At 37.1% G+C, this 18,257-nt stretch overlaps 1 long non-coding RNA gene across 1 annotated transcript in view; it reads left to right on the top strand.

Annotated features, from left to right (window-relative positions):
• The first annotated feature begins 2,050 nt into the window (after positions 1-2,050).
• LOC140322631 (uncharacterized) overlaps positions 2,051-18,257 on the top strand; it is a 37,541-nt gene continuing 21,334 nt past the window's right edge. The window contains exons 1-2 of the long non-coding RNA XR_011919212.1: positions 2,051-2,191; positions 14,399-14,516. This is a non-coding gene — a long non-coding RNA (uncharacterized lncRNA). The remainder of the gene's footprint in view (positions 2,192-14,398; positions 14,517-18,257) is intronic.

Genomic DNA, 18,257 nt, shown 5'->3' with positions numbered 1-18,257 from the left:
CATAAAAGTGTAGACAACCCTTTTACGTAAAGTAAAAATTAATTAATCTTTTTTAAACCTTTAAAAAAGAAAAAGAAGATGAATGTAGGGCCTCCTGCATTCAGCCTGCAGGGAATGCATCCTGAGATACTCACGGCATGCATCCCAGGAGGCTTCTGGCTGCTCCTTCTGCACATGGCTGATATTGTTTGCTTTTTCTTACATGGAAGAAAAAAATTGCCGGTTTCAGGCATGCACAGTGAGATCAGCACTCTTTTTTTCCCCATTTACAGCAGATCAGGTCACCCAATTTAACTCTTTCCCCTTTCTAATTATGCGACTAAAGCGATGATGGGATAAAAAAAGGCAGATCCTTTTTTTGAGCGTACAGAAGAATAATATGGCAGCACGGTGACTCAGGGGTTGGCACTCCGGGCTTTGCAGCGCTAGGTCCTAGGTCCAAATCCCAGCCAGGACACTATCTGCGTGGAGTTTGCAAGTTCTCCCTGGTCTGTATGGGTTTTCCTCCAGTTTCCTCCCACATCCCAAAAATGTGCAGTTAAGTTAATTGGCTTCCCCCTAAATTGACCTTAGATGACATATATAGTAGGGACATTAGATTGTGAGCTCCTTTGAGGGACAGTTAATGACACGACTATGGACTTTGTACAGTGCTGCATTATATGATGGTGCTATATAAATACTGTTTAATAATAATATGTTTTAGGTTTGGGTTATTTTTAAGTAGATGTAAACTCTACTGCGGATGAAAAAAGGTTTTGCCTTAGGACTCAAATTTGCTCAGCATATCTACACATATATCAGACTTATCAAGGTGCCCCCAGCTCTATAACAGTCCTTTGTTGCTCCATTGCTGCCCCTGACATCTTCAAGTCTTTTTCTAATGTCTCTGGCATTCTCTGGAAAATTTCCTTGAACTTCCGATGGTTCCGGGAAATTGGAAGATTGAGGAAATTATAGCAGGAGGGTTCATAGGGGATTCACATTCCGCATTCATTGAGAAGATACCCGGCACTAGAGGTTAATTAACCTCTAGTGCCCTGGGATGGCAGTGGATTCTCAGGACTGCAATCATTCTTGCAGCCCTGCCAATCCTGTTTTCGATCCCTGGCACTAGAGGTTAAATGTGGACAAGTCTCCCCATTCAAAACCTTTAGTGCTCCCTGATTGGCTGAGGAAAGATGTTTCTCAGCTGTGTTTAGCAAAAGATTTCTTCTGCAAGCCATGCAAACTGCCCCTGCCCCCTAGTCCAGCACATGAGTGAGCAGGGAAGCCCCGTTTGCATCTAGAAGTCATCCATATGTCGGATGTCCTTAACTTGGGGACTACCTGTATAAGTTCTTTGCCAGTTTTCTATATGCTTACACAAGGCTGAAGACTTCCTCTCAGCATTTTCTAATGTGCTGTTCCAACTACCAAGCACTGGGGCTGTCATAGACAAAAGGAAATGAGTCACTGATTTATGGAACTACTAGACATGTGTTGACACTTGTTGCCAGTGGTCTAAGAGAGCTGATGGGGAGCAGAAGAAAGGTGAGAATGGGTTACCAATAGGGAGCATTTGAAAGAAAATGTTGCTTTACCCCTGTGAAGGAAAAGACTTGGTCATACACTCCATGTTTTTTCTAATCACCATTTTGTAAGCAGAATTATCTATGAGAAATATTTCAAGAAATGTTCTTTATTGTGGAGGGAGGGTGAACATCCTGAACAACTAGTTTCTTATCTTTTTCTAAGGTGATAATAAGAACAAAGGGAATGGGCACCTGGGGAGGTATGAAGAAATTCCCAGGATATCAGGGTTGTAAACTGTTAACTGTAAACTGTTAGAGGGCCATCAATTACTCAGGTTTCCTGAATAGTCACTTCAAACATTTAATTACTTTCCTGTACCATCTACTTTATTGTCACTTATCACTTCAAATAGTTAATTACTTTTCTGTACCATCTATTTTACTGTGTATAAATAACACTATGTTTTTGAATAAAGCAGAACAGAAACTCTATGGGAACTGGTGTCTGTGTCTGTTCTCTTACAATCGTAATATTAACCTAACAGCTGATGTTTCTTAAAGAAATTTATACATTTTCCTTGACAGTTGGTGCACAAACTTCCGGGATGGACAGATGACAATTCGACCAGTGCCTCAGTAACTGCACCGGAGCAACTGGAATATGCCCCAGCCGGCAGGTAAACCCATTTTTTTGCTTACCGGGGTTCTTCTCTTGCTACGCATTGCTTAGTTACATTGTCTGGTCTGGTGAATCACAAGCTCCATCACTCTAACCTCAGCTGTTAGGAAAGTGCTAATGTGAATGTGTGATAGAAGTATATATGTCTTTAAAATTGTTTCCTAACTAACCCGGTTGCTTAGAGTAAGGTTGGGTCAACCATCACAACTGTGGTTGTCTTGGACAAGCAATAACGTGACCTAAGACTGCGTTTTGATACAGGATGCAGAAAGCAAAGCAGTCCCATTTAAAACTAATCTTTCTCTGTAATTTGCTACATCCTAGTCATCATCTTCAAATTAATTGTATCCTATTCTATGGCTTTACATTTTGGGGTAGGGTTCTTTTTCAGGGCTCTGTGTTTTTTGTTTGAGCCAAGGGATCGGCGAGTAAGAAGTTTGAATCTACCACTCCTCACACAGATATTTATGTTGCTGGAAAATTTAGATATCAAATTCATGAGCACCAAACTAGGGGGTCAGGGAACAACAGGTCAGATGAAAATATTGATGATGATGCCATAAATATTGCAAGATCTGTGGTGGCAGTAGTAGCTAATGTACCCCCTCCCTACCAGTATACAAAACGGAAAAAGAAGCCCTTGGAATCAACATCAAATTTAGACAAAATAGGTCTACAATAGCAGTGGAAGGAGACCTTTAATAAATTTACAAAAACAGATGTGAAGATGGTGGCTGAGAGCATGGGAATAGATATGAGAGGGACACATAAGGATGAAGTAATCAGAGAGATATTGGAGGAAAAATGGCAAAGGTTAAAGAAGTCTCATGATGAAAATATGAAGATAGGTAAGTATCCAGTACGGGTGCAACAAGTAAGTTGATAGCACAGGGAGAACAGTAACTCAATAGGAACTGGTGTCTGTGTCTGTTATCTTACGATAGTAATATTAACTTAACAGCTGACGTTTCTTTAAGAAATAGATACATTTTCCTTGACAGCCCTACATTGGCCTTATACTTCCATTGTTTAGGGAGAGAGGAAGGCTATCATTCCTTTTAAACTAAGCATAGACAAGCCAATAGGATACATGTAAATCAGGCTGATTTTCCAACTTGAAATAATTCAAAACAATATTAGTGCGTTCAATGTACCAAAACAACTATCATTGACTGATCAAAATAAAAAATTGTAGGTAAAATACATTTATGGAAGTTGTCTTCTGATGGAAACATGTACCTATCCAAGCGGTTATTGACTGGCTATGACAGTCTAATATCCATGCTTGTAAAGTGTCTGAGCTTTTAATTACAAATGGTGACAGGTTGCACAAAATGATTGTTTCTATAATATAAATGATGGTTTAGTAATTTCAACATCTTTGTAGAAACATATTAACACTCTCAGCCACAATATTTTTTTCTTAGCAAGGCCAGTGGTCAGATTGGTAGTCTAAGCTTGTCTAAAGATTCTTTAACACCTGACCAATAAAGTACAATAAAATATTCTTTGTTTTCTCTATTTGGGAATGCCTGTAGCTTCTGCCCAGAACATGAACTAGAACAAGGTATATGGAAATAAGAATAGATAAATGCTAATTTTATCACAAACTTTATAACATTGTAGAGAAAATAATCTTTCCAAGCAGTGTAGAGACAGTGAGTGCATTTATTTTTCTGTATGTAAGTGTTTTTATTGCCAATAGTGGTTTATTTAGGATTCTTTCGAAACCAATAGCATTGTAGCATACTAATATACAATTTTTCAGTACATGAGTACATGAGTTCTGAACTTACCAAAATTCTTAAGCTGATCCTAACACCTAAAAGTTCCTTGCACTCTAAAACTTACTCCAACCCCTGCAATCATTTCTAAATACTTAATCTCTGCAACTCTTGACAATTAACACATAATTATAATTATAATAATGATCTATTTCTAACCAATACTTAAAGTAAACCTAATATAGGAGAATTATGCAAGCTGCCATTACTGTTTTACTTCTAAAATTGATTGTTTGCTGCTTGGTATGCTAACCCATTGGCCTAAAGTTTTTCTGAGGCTGTAATCTGGAATGAGTTTGCAAATCCGGAAAGTCAAAGAAAAGACATTATTTGGCCAAAGCTTCCACGTCAATAAGTATTGAACAAAGGGACAACAATACAACTATCATTTGTAAAAGGACAGGTCAGCAAAGGTAGCCTCCATGGTTCTCTTGAACTATTTTTTTAACTCTAAACTTGACCCTACATTTAAAATATTTGAAATGTTTTTCCTTGTTAAATGAGCTTTACCTGACCTCTGTAACTGCACTGTGATCAATCTTTGAAAATCAAGCAGAGACTCTAAAGTGGGGATTTTGGCTATTATTAACAAAGCACAAACTCTGACTTATACCAGTAAGAGGTTGGCTGAAAACAATATTCTGGTAGCATACAAAATGTACGCGTATAAACAGCGAGGACTGGTGTTAATGGCCATTTATGAACCTGCCAAAGATTCACTTGCATAGGGCTGCACTTTTTTGTTACTGGGCTCAGTGAAAAGTATCTGGATTAAAGTGAATCTCATAAAGAGACCACTTTGACTGTCCTAGGCACAGTCTAGTGCAACTAGAGATCAGAGGAGCATGTAAATGACCATCAACAAATGCCTTTAATCTGCTGTTCTATGAATTTGTTGTAGGGTGCCTTATAGAAAACAGTACTGCATTGAAAAAACATTTAAAATAATTATTTAGTTTTTGAAGGTTAATTTTTGATTAATTCTAGATATTTTTTACCTCCAGAGATATATCTGATCACAACATTTCTGTTAAAAACAACAATATTTAGGACAGTGTCTTCAGGGAAGACAAAACTAACTGATTGGTGTTTTTATAGGGTCAGAAGTAGAACAAGTACCTTTTAAGCTTTCATCTGCTTCCAGCTGAGTAATTAAAGGGGGGTTGAGGAGGGAGAATCTCAGCTAAGCAAGTACACATTCACTTAGCAGCAGGGGCTTACATAAAGTGTTTATTTCAATAAAAACAATTAAGCATATACATGTTGTTTGTTCAGCATTAATGATTCCCTGTTGGCAAAGTAGAATGTAGGAGTAATGCTTGAGCTTCAAAAGCTTTATTAAACAGCAGTGAGTGGCAGTACAAGCTGGAAATCTGCCATATATGTATTTTTCTTATTCTCATACATTTAAGTTATTTATATTGGCCGCAATCATAGCACTTTATTCCCAGATGACATATGTTGCCGTTATTAATAGAATTGCAGAAACTCACATATGTTTAAATGCTCAACATAAAATTACCGTTTTTATATTTTCCTACAGTACCATTATTTTAGAAAAAATATTATCCAATATCCTGACTTATATGTCCCCAAAAAAGCATTTGCCACTTTGAATTTAGACAGACAAATATGACTGAGGATATGAGGACCCTTTCGGTCCTATGTGTTGCATTAACTAGCATGTACATGGTAATACATATAACTGCAAACACATAGTGCATTGTGGTCTCTTTTATTTTATAAGGCACCCCAACACAATAAGCCAACAGACACCAGGCACACCTACATTGCAGGTCTTTGCAACACATAGTAAGTTACTGGTATGGGTTTCAGTACTGTGCATTAGCTAAATTAGTGTAGGTTCAATTTTGGGTCTATTGTGGTGCATTGGCAGTTCATTCAAACAAACATGCTGCCTTTACTTAAACAATACTTAATCAGGTTGAAGAAATAAGCCCATCACGTTCAACCGAAGTCCTAAACCTACAGATAATCTAAAAAAAAGGCAAAAAAAATCTTTCAGAACACTTAAAGCAATTGGCAGATGTTAACCACACATTAATGCGACACATTGGTCTGCACAGGTGTGACGGGACTCCAAGAGCCATAACCATTAAGAATTACTGATATTTCAGTCTACTACTGCCAGTCCAGTGAAAGTAAATTTATAAATCATAGGTTTATTGTGAGTACTTATTCTTTATTGCATAGAAATTAATATTGGATTGATAGCTGCATTATTAAATCTGTTTATGATTTTGTTTTAGCTAAAATTATTATAGCTATGATATTCTAAATGTACAGAATAGACTTGACTATTATATAGCATGGTTTGTTAGAACAAAAGGGTTATAAATAAACTATTGTGCAGTATTGGATGGAATATTGGGAATGAGCCCAGAGCTGCTGTCTGGTAAGTATAACTAGACTGATATTGGAACTTAAGTTTGCAGAGGAGATGGCACACAAATGCAGCTCCATCATGAACTGCAGTTGCAGTGCTATTTTAAGCATGCTAACACACTATCAAATATTGTGAAAAAAATAGATGAAGAGGCATTTTTGCCTATTGTATTTTATTGGTGGCCCATTAAAACAAATGTCAAAGTTTATACTACTTTAAATAATAATTGAGCTTTAGGACCCAATTGAAAAAAAAGTCAATTTTATTAAATAAAAAATGCAAGCTCTTTGTGTGCAAAAAAGGTCAATGTAATAAATAAATATTTTACAAAATAATGAAAAATGTGCATAACTTAAAATCCTGGTTGGTTTATTTTATGTATGTATATTTTATATCTTTAATTTGCAAAATACAGATGCATTTGTTGCTCATGCCAGAGGCTTTTTTTTTGCATCTGTGAAGATGTAAAGGAATATATGTATGAAAGCAAAAACTGAGTAATTGTATACATAAATGATAGACCTACATTTAAGCTAATCAAGACTGAAATATGTATGAGACATCTGCTGACATGTATGAGTGCTTTACTTGCTGTTTTGTAGCCTATTCATTTATTCCTAACCTTTCATTTTTCTTATGCTTATAGATAATCAAGCTTACCCAATACAGAATGCAAAATGCAATTAGTATGTGTAAGGTGCTTTACTATTCAATGAATACACCATATTAATATGGCAATGGCCCTATGTAATCCTTCAGTAATTTTTTATGATTGCCAAAGAAATGTTTTCTTCTCACACACATGAGAGTTATGGTTATGTAGTGGAAGGTACATTTAAAGATGAAAATGCCTATATATTAATTGTAAAGATACACTAATGTAAAGATGTAAAAATATATTAAATGTAAAGATATATTAATTGTAAAGAGATATGTTTTGCACAATCACACTTGCATTATAGCAAACCTAATAAAGTTTTCTCATGGCACAGAGCAAAGCCTACCTTAAGGTTTTATTGTAACATGGGCCACTGGTATAATTAACTAGGGCTGCATATACACTAGGGATGAGGGAGACTGCCTCTGGCATTCTCGTGAAAATTTCCTTAAACTTCCAATTGGTCAGGGAAATTTTGGCGAACCCATTTCGCAGACCCATCGGAAGTTCAGGAGGACTCCCAGGGCTGCATTAATTCATGCAGCCCTGGGAGTTCTACTGTATGCGATCCCCGGGCACTAGAGAATAAATAGAGACAAGTATCCCCATTTAAAACCTCTAGTGCTCCTTGATTGTCTGAGGAAAGGAAAATCTTTTTTTTCCTTTTCTCAGCCAATCAGAGAGCACTAGAGATTTTGAATGGGGAGACTTGTCCCTATTAGACCTCTAGTGCCGGGGATCGCACACTGAGCTAATCAATGAGCTCAGCCCGGGGGCCCTTTTTTTTTTTTTTAAAGGATAATTCGATCCTCAAGGATACACCGGGGCATTCTCACTTCCGTAAGCTTCTCACTTCCGAATTTCCGTAAGCGAGAACAGACGAGTTTGCCGTGAGATCAAGTTTAAAAATCCTGCTCATCCCTAGTACACACGTGGAATAATAGTCATTAGAAACGAACGATCCACGAAGGATAGTTTGATAATTGTTAACAAAAAAAGTGCACAACAACTGGTCAACGACGCCAACGAACGAGGAATCTTGCTGGAAAAAAACGACCGTTCCAGCAGATCTGATTGGGCAACGATTGTTCCTATTCTATTGTGTGTACGGTCGTTCAGTGATCGTGGATTGTTCTGTGATACACTTTCTCCTGTACATGCCACTTCCTGCATTGAACAATCGTTCAAATGAATGTTCCTAGTGTGTACATTATTGGTGGATTATATTTTGGGTTTATATATATATATATATATATATATATATATTATATAATCGGGAATAATCGCGGATTGTTTGTTTTCAAACGATAATTATTGCACGTGTGTACCTAGCTTAACACACAATAGTTTGAGATTGATACTATTTTCCCACTGCCACCACTACTGGTATAACGACTGAAGAAAAGAGGACAATTCGACCTCTTGTGAATGGAAAGGACAAGGTGGAATGAATTTGTATAGTGGCCCACTAAGTGCTGAGGGAAAGGTGTAGAGCAGATAAAAATTATTCTCTGTAAAGCTATACGTAATGTTGGCTATACACACACTGCAATTTAAGATTAAGCTTTCAATGCTAAATTCAACTGGATGGATAAAGGCAACTAACACTTTAAATTCACATATAAAATACAAATCAGTGTGCCCTATTTATTTTCCAAAGTAAGCTCATCCTCAAAGCCTAATGTTTAGTTTGAGTACCAACCACCTCGATCCATTATAAACGAATTACTCATATACCAACCATATGCATTATGTGTTGCCTGGACAAAACAGCAATGGCGGAAAGTTACTTTATCTGTAGTAGTAAAATTTGGGCACTGATTAAATCCCATATTTTAAAGATCAGGTAAGGGATAACCTTACAATGAGGAACCCCTATTCTAGGGAGAACTACCTAGAGAATACCCCCACATCGAGAGTTCTCTCATTGGGACCCCAAAGTGTAAATACATGCCGTATATTGTAAACACCTTTTTTTACAGCAAACTACAAAATTTGAAAAATAGATTTATATTTACATTTACATGGTAGTATTAAAATTCTGACTATTGATCACCACAACTAGACCACAATCTTTCTGGTTGTGCTGGTATTGGTAATGTAGACACAAGCTGCACAAGCTGCATATACTGCTTTAAGTTTTATACCTATAGCAGGCAACTTCATGGGGAGTGGTAGTAAAAATTGGTGGACCCAACCAACCTTCCTCACACAACAATAAAAATTGCCATCAATAAATATACAGTCATATAAAATCACATAAATATTGATTACAATCAACCAGTGTCCATTACAATTGTGTTTAATGCACACTGGTATGGCCATTCTGTCAATTCAACTTTCTAATCTTTAGTATAGGAAACGTATGTTTCAAAATAACATTAAAAGGTATCTAATAAAAACATATTTTGTATTCTGGCTTTGCATGCAATATTACTAGAATTAAGCTACCCTGGGCACTAGGAATGTCTGCTCAAGTAAACACAGATGCAGGCACAGATGATGTAGTCCTCAGAATATTACTATGTGACAGGCAATGTCATCAGGCAATTGTACACTTCATAAACAACTTCACAATCATATTTTATAATCACATACAGGACTTTCATCCAGAGAGATTGCTTTCCTAGCAACACAACTTTTTTTATCATATGGTTCCTGGTATATATGATATGCAAATGTCAACTTTGTTTATGTAAAGGGATGTTGAAATATTATTTTCCTTCAAATGATATTTTATTTGCCATCATGAGCAGCCTGGTCGGCTCAATAGTTAGCACTCTCAGCTTTGCAGCACTAGGTCCTGGGTTTAGGCCCCAAACTGCAAAGTGTTTGTATGTTCTTCCTGTGTTTTCGTGAGTTTTCTCCGGTTTCCTCCCACGTCTCAAAAAACTTGCAGTTAGGCTAATCAGTTAGCATATGTGGTAATGCCATATGACTAAGGTAGCAACATCAGATTGTGAGCCCCTTTGAGGGACAGTTAGTAATGTAACAATGGACTTTGTAAAGCGCTGCGTAATATGTTGGAACTATATAAATATTCAGGTGAAGAGGTTAATAGTAGAGGAGGCACCTTTTGAAGAGTGTGTACAGTGAAAGTCACTTCTGGCTTCCTGCAGCATCCTGGCAACTTTCCTTGTCCATTCAGTAAACTGTTACAATCACACGCTTTGCTATTTGAAAGGGGAAAATTCTGGTCAGCTAAACGGAGGTCAAAGTATATTAGTTGTGGCCCCATCTTCAATGTGTTCTGGCCTAATTTTCTAGAGGGCACCTCTGGTCCTCCGAGTCAGTCCTCACCTTTAGGTACAGCAGATCACAGTGGGAAGGTTTCAGTAAAGCTGCATACACATGTGCAATAATAGTCGTTGGAAAGGATCTTTCACGATGCACGATGCATGAACGAGTGCTGCACATGCAGCACCGTTGTGCTCTATGCAGAGGGGAGGGGGAGAGGGACAAAGTGGCACCCTGCTGCGCGCTGCCCCCCTTCCCTTCTATTAGGATCGTTAGTGGTTCATCGTCCGTGGATTCACCCGGATCCAGAAAGCGGGCATGACTAGGGATTGAAAGGTGATAATTGACAAACTACAGGCTTTTGAATCAGTAATGACAATTCTGACAGCCATGCCACCGGCAACTTTTTTTCATCCCATGGTGTAAGCAGCCCCATCACACATGAGACTGGCAACTCTGCTCTGAATTTAGGAGTAGTGCAGCATTGTTTCCACATAATTACGAGTGGGTGCATTAGGTGGATTTAACCGGCAGGACCAACAAATATTTATAGTGCTCTGCACAGGTACTAAAAGAAAAGAAAAATGCAGATCCCCTTATAATAAAGAGCCACAATACTTTTATTTATTGGGAGCAATTATTACTGTTTTAATGGTGAACAGCCCTCCACTGTAAACCTACATAGCACACCTTTATCTATAGGCTACACCTTAACTAAAATACACCTTTCCAATGGAATGACCTTTTAACATGATTTTAGGTTATTACTGCAGGCTATCATTCTATCCTGTCAAATCTCATTTTTTTGTGATGCTCAGAAACTGATATCAGCCAGCATGGAATTTTGATATTAAAGTATATTTGCCATGGTGGCTCAGTGGTTAGCAGGTCCCAGGTTCGAATCTCGCCCAGGGCACTATCTGCATGGGGTTTGCAGGTTTTCCCCGTATGCGTGGGTTTCCTCTGAGTATTCCGTTTTCCCCCCACAATCCAAAAACATTCAGTTAAATGATTCGGCTTCCCCCAAAATTGTCCTTAGACTATGTTAATGACGTATGACTATGGTAGGGACATTAGATTGTGAGCCCCTTGGAGGGACTGCTAGTGACATGACTATGGACTTTGTACTGTGCTGTGTAAAATGTCGGAACTATATAAATACTGTATAATAATAATAATAATTTGCCTCAATATGGATTTGAAGAAAAGGGAATAGTTCAGATAGCTGGACAAGATAACAGTCCAAAAAAATAAATATGAAAACAACTCCATATGTAGGCGGTACCGCTTTAAATTTAAATACAAACCTTTTATGTGTCACTGAAGGTGTGATGGAATTTGTCAGACTGGTGGATGTGCAGTAAATATGTCACATTTTCTTTAGATGGACATTGTTAATGGCATATAATCTATATGTATGTTTAAATGGATCTATTTCTAGCATCTATGTGTGCTAAAGCATACTGAGTATCACACTGACATTGTTCTCTTGGGAGTCTACTTCTGTTAAAATGCTTCTGCATAACCTTTTCTGAATTGCTAGGCCACATAAATATGTACATGATGGAAAGGTAAAAATGTCACTTTAAATTTCAATCTGTCACAATTTTAGAACCATTGTCTTTTTTCTTTGTAACTTTTGCTACAAAATGAATGGCTGCCTTTGTGTTACATTTATCTGAATAATTGTTGCGATTGTTTGGAAGGCAAATAGAACACATCAAAATCAAAGAGAGCAATCAGTCAACCTCGGATTTTTGCTTTGCTTTTTTTTGCCATTTTTACTGCCAATTTTTATAGTTAATATATAAGTTGAAATAGTTAATATATATATATGTTGAAATATTTTTTTTTGACTCATGGCTATAACATATTTGTTTTTAATAGATTTTATTGTGTTTATTTTTTTATATTTTAAATTGCTTTTAGTTAAGATGATTTTATTGCAACTACACACAGTATTAGTCATACAGGTAGTCCCCGGGTTACATATGAGATAGGGACTGTAGGTTTGTTCTTAAGTTGAATTTGTATGTAAGTCGGAACAGATACAATATTTTAATAAATTCAATTAGGACAGATGTTTGTCCCAACATAATATTAGACAGCATGGTGTCAGTTACTATATAAAATCCTCACTGTGAGCTAATCACAAACAATAAAAAAAAAATGTATGGACCCTAGACATTTATTAACTTCTGGAGCAAGCTGTGCTTTGATATGCAAAAAGAAACAACTGCTGCGTTTGTCTTGGTCATTAAAGAGTTACAAGAGCTTGCAGAAAAGCAAAAGATTTCTTCTGCAAGTCATGTGAACCGCCTTCTTCCCCCCAATTAAGCCTCCTTCCTGCACAGAACTAGAAGGGAAGCCCTGTTCGTATCCAGGAGCCGTCCGTATGTCGGATGTCCTTAACTCAGGAACTACCTGTATATATCACTCTAAGGTTAATTTAAGAGGCCCAGTAAACTGCAGCGGTTTGACGCATGTTCAGCTGCTTTCCCAACTTCCTCTATACAACTGTGAGGGAATGGTTGGTGTGTGCAAGATAAATTATGTAGTTTCTAGCCCCCTTGGGCAGCCAGCTGCTTCCAATATATTGCATTGGCATGCATTTCAACCTTAGTGAGCTATGGTTAAATGCAGTTGCATTGTCATTCTGTTGTTGCTAGAAGAGAGATAGAGATAGCCCATAATTATTTGCAGATCAACCACACTGCAACCACACTGCTAAACACTAAAAATTGCTCCCAGGCCCATAAAGGGGCACCAGAAGACACCTGCTGGTGCATACTGGAAGTACACCATTTAGTTCCAAGGACTAGTTCCATGTCACTCATGCATGAATAAATGAGGTATAGTAAATCAACAGTAAGTGCACACCTACTTGAAGTAAGCACTTCATACTTTAAATATTAAGAAATGAATCTAGGTCTATCATCTGAGAAAAATAGGTTGTTAATATTATATAGGTGTTCCAAGTTTCTGTATGGTTGTATGTCCCTTAATCTTGTGCCTTTTTAGCACCCCCACATTTTAGTTGGTCCTAGTTTGCAGAATATATTTTACTGACAGGTTCACAGATTACCCTAGACTGTCATGTTTCCTGTTTTTGAGTTTCTCAGATGTGGGTGTGCTTGGCTTATTTTGGAGTTTTAATGGGTGGAGTATGGGTGGACTGGACACAGTCCTTATTTTCTATAAACGTAAAAAAGAAATTTTGTCAAGGATGCCAAATAATTCACCCTCTCTATCCACCGCAATAAATCCAATTACTTATATTTAGAATACATGCATTGGTATCTTACAAGCTATAAAAATCCTTCATGTTCCTGCACACTGTAAAATGAACAGAACAATGTCCTTAGATCAGGCAGCTACTCCAGTTAAAAAATAGTTTTTTTTTTAGAAATGAGGATTTATGGGGATATATTCTGGTCACAATTTGTATAGAATTCCTTCAGAAGTCTGCCTCCTATCAGTATCTTTCTCCTCTAAAATCTCTAATATTAAACAGTTTGCTGTAGGTGTAGGTATTTGGAAAAAAAAAAGATCCAAGAGCATTAAAGTCATTATAGAACCACATGAAAACCTGTAAACACTTTAACATTAAAGCAAACACTTGATGGTGTCAGGGCATTCTGCATTAGTGTTAGTCCCCCCAGAAAGCCCCACATATCAACCTTCTAAAAGTAAAATCATAACAACAAACTCCAACTCCCACATGGCAGTATTTGGGGCTGTTGATATGTGCTTACTCTCCAACATTTAAAGAAATAGAACTTTGGGGGATCCAGGGTGCTTTGGAAGTCTGGACAGCAAAATAATAGTTCTCATCTACAGCTGCCTAAACATTACATGCTTAAGGTTTATTACTGTTTAGCATAATTTGCCAAACCAAGTTCGTTAGGTGCCCCCTTTAAAAATGGCAAATGTGAGGTTTGAAGTATACCACCAAAAAAGGTTTAAAAAAACTACCCCTCATTAGTGGAAATATAAAGACAGCTCTCCCAATCGGATTCAAATGCCACTTTCTGGTCGCCACTGTTCTTAATCATTCTGTACTCATAGGAGAATGCCATTAAGAGTGAAATGTGTTTCTCTATCTATTCTTTTCTGCAGCATTCAGACGCGTTTCTACATCTATTCTATTCTGCAGCATTCAGGACTGACCACTACCCATATCAGAAGAGAAATAAGTCCCATGTTACATGATCAGGAATAAGATCCTTCAGAAAAGGTATGTGTGCACAAAGGTTAAAATAAATTGGTACATATTAGGTCCCTAAATACCCCATGGGTAATACATCAGCCATAATTAGGAGGACTTATAAAACTTTACACATCATAAGACATGGTCTTTACAAAACGATTATACTTTTGAACCCTTCTTAAGGTCTTCTGACTTGAGTTTTAGGAAATCATTTGGTATATGCTAATACAATGTAATCTTTATTACATTCTGCAGAAACTCTTTTAGTACTTGCTTGCATTATTTTTTTATGATGGACAATGTGGTATTTTGGTACAAAGTCTGTTTAATTATTTGATTGTATGCTTACATTGAAAAATTATATATAACAAAAAGGTGTTAATATTATATGATGCAATATTTGGTACAATTGCTCATTTTTACAAAGTACAGAATGCCTAAAACTTTGTATACAAGTCAAAATAGCAATTGATTTCATACCCAGTGTTCTGCTTTAATGGTCTCAGGATTAATGCTGACTGCACACAGTACTCAGTATGATACACTATTCACACTTCAGTTGCAGCTAGCTGTAAATATCATAAATGTTACTGTACATTACTCAGACTAGCTATAATCTGTTTGTTGTATGTGTATGTACACAAACCTTGCCCTCCCGGAACAGAGAAGAAACTATAGGAATGTAACAAAGAAACAAACAAAATAAAAGTATACTGATATATAAGAAAATATTTTTTCTTCTTTGTATTACAAGAACAACGTCTACTTTGTACACATACATAATCACACTCAGCATTGTTGTTCTGTAGACATTGTAGTACAGAACAACTTTGTCTACCTTGATATGGGAACCTTCACAAACATGCAAGCAAGAACCAAGGAAGGCACCAGATACAGGGGTAGGCATCTCTCTGGGGTTAAAAGGAGAACTCTGTCATGAAGGCATGTCTTTGGTAAAAACGTGTATTCATCCAGATAGGAGTGGCAAAGACTTTGCCTCTTTAAATGATCGTTGAAGCCCCTTCCTTGAAAAAGACAGCTGTGGCCATGTGGCCATTGGTTGATAGGGAAACTCATAATAGTTCTTGGTCAAGTTCATTTTTTTTTTATTATGTAAACCAGGGCTTTACAGGGCAAAGCAAATTCCCTTTATTACTCCCACCTTTGCCAGTTGCCTATACATACTTTGCTGGCAACTGTCACCTGCTGTATACTACGGGAGGTGATCTGTGGTGTTGTCTGGTGCTGTAATAATGTCAAAACGCAGTGAAGGTTTATTTCTATCATTTTGTACACACAAGTATTTAAACATGCAATAATAAAGCCCAAACCATCATAAAACTGTTTTATATGGCAGATATGTGACCTCATGGCTTGCAATCTAAACACCATGGGGTACCAAGCTTTGTCAATAACAGCACCACAGGGCAAGGTACATGGAGGCAAAGCCAACTACGGATTATCCAGGCACGATGAGTGCCGGTGCAATGTCCTGGCACACAAACTGACCACAGCATCATGGAACTGCTTTCAAGTTTTGTGCGGTCAGAATGAAAACGCAAGCCTGAGGAATTGGCAGGATCCCCAGGTATTTCAACAGAATACAAAAAAACAAAGAAATAAATGGCAAATTCTTTTCATTATTGCGATGCACAAACACATTTTGTTTGCTTAGTATATGTTTACCCCTTTCATCTATATAGTATAAAATAAAGTTTCCTTGTAAATGTTCTCAATGATTGTTTTTGCCCTTTAGGGTATGCAGAAAATATATAGAAATAAAAAAAACTAACTTTCTTCAGGTGTAAGTTTATATTTTCCCACAATAAAACACATTTGAAATACTATAACTTTAAACTGATGAGAGTGTTAATCTCTGTTCCATAAGTCTATTCACATTGAAATAACCTTCTCAAGAAACATTTACCTATATAGTTTTTGGAATATAAATAAAGGTTTACAGCTCTTTAAATTGCTTCAGATGAGCAGAGTACATAACAAACCCAGACTGCTGAAATCACAAGAGAGTGATCCAATGCAGTATATGAAAACCACATTGAGGGGGAAAGTGAGAGTAGATGAAGTATGCAGAAGTGCACAGAGATGTTTCCCATACATTTATATTTGTAGTAGATCATGTCACCCATTTGCCAGATTCAGAGAGGAATAAATGAGTATTTTAAAATAAATACACTTTGAAAAAAATATCATCTGCCATAAATTCTCATTTTCACAGTTTGATATGAACCACAAAAGTTACACAAGTCCAGAAGGTGTAGTAAAACAAAAAATTTAGAATAAAGACTAAAAGATCTGCCAGTCTGCCACTTTGAAGGGGAGAATGTCATAGGGAACAATGGAAAACAGCGGCCGAAAAAGTGGCTGTCAGTACAGTATTTAAACAATTGTAATTTCTGATTGCCAATTAAAGTGGAATTTTCAGTAAAACAAAACAAAAAGACACTTTTTTTTAAGTGGAAGTCCCTTGATCCCTCTACATTCCAAGTCAAGTTGGTTCAGTGCTATCCCATCTTCCTTCTTCTTTCCAGTGCAGACTGGACAGTGGGTGCCACCATCTTTTTCCTCTTCTGCCTGGTTCTTCTTCTTACATCACATGATTTCACACAAATCAGGTGCGAAAAAAATGTGTGATTTCACTGCATTCCAGGAGAGCCGAGGAGGCCGCAAGTTTCCCATTCAGTCTTTCCAGCCTAGGTGGTAAAGATGGAAGAGTAGGTGACCTCCCCTCCTTCTACTATTCAAAATATTTGAAAAGGAATAAAGCTAAATTTTGACATACTGGATAGCATACATGTAAACCCTATTGTTGGGGATATTGATCACAAACTGTTCACTCCACAAAGTAGTTGGCTTTATCACCTCAAAACTAAAAGCGCCATGAATGGGACCATTTGATTGATAGTGTTTTCCTTATTCATGTGATTGATTTTCTAATCTAGAATTGATTGGTTGGAAGTCCTAAAAGCCTGCAAACCCCTACATAAAATCCTGGCCTTCTGATCATTTTGTTCAATAGTGATCATAAATCTAATCAAATTTGATCATCTCATTTGTCCACAGAACTAGATTTGTGTACTTTCAATTCATATTTACTATGATGTCAAGTTTATCCATCTCCAATCAGAAAACCCCAAAATCAGTAAACGGCTGATTTTCCTTTTTGATTTTCTTCAGATACAGTCATTTCATTAGTCTGGAAATTGAAATGAAAGACAAAAGTCTGTTTGTCCAATATTCATTAACATAAAATGTGCACAACTATGCCGATGAATGAGGATTGTCTCTGGAAACGAACAACCGCCCCAGCGAATCTGATTGGGCGACGGTTGTTCACAATCTGTTGTGTGTACGGTCGTTCAGTAATCATGGATGGTTCTGCGGTACACTTTCTCCTTTACATGTCTCTCCCTGCATCGTTCATATGATTGTATCTAGCGTTTGTACACTATTGGTGGATTATATGTAAACGATCGTATCGTTACACCATGTACAGAATTGTGCACAATACGATTGTTCAAAATAATCATGCATAATCGTTAGTCGTTTGTTTTCTAATGACAATATTTGCACGTGTGTACCTAGCATTTATATAGCACCATCATATTACACAGCACTGTACAAAGTCCATAGTCATAGCTACAAAAGTCTGTTCGTGCAGCCGAACGCAAGTGGAGGAAATCTGGCCTCAGCACTGACTTCATGGACTACAAAGCCAAGCTACAAAGCTTTAACACAGAGCTCAATGTC

The sequence above is a fragment of the Pyxicephalus adspersus genome, chromosome 1 (assembly GCF_032062135.1).
Source record: "Pyxicephalus adspersus chromosome 1, UCB_Pads_2.0, whole genome shotgun sequence".
NCBI classification, from domain to species: Eukaryota; Metazoa; Chordata; class Amphibia; order Anura; family Pyxicephalidae; genus Pyxicephalus; species Pyxicephalus adspersus.
The sequence above is the reverse complement of the archived record's forward strand: the minus strand, read 5'-3'. Positions and strand labels throughout refer to the sequence as shown.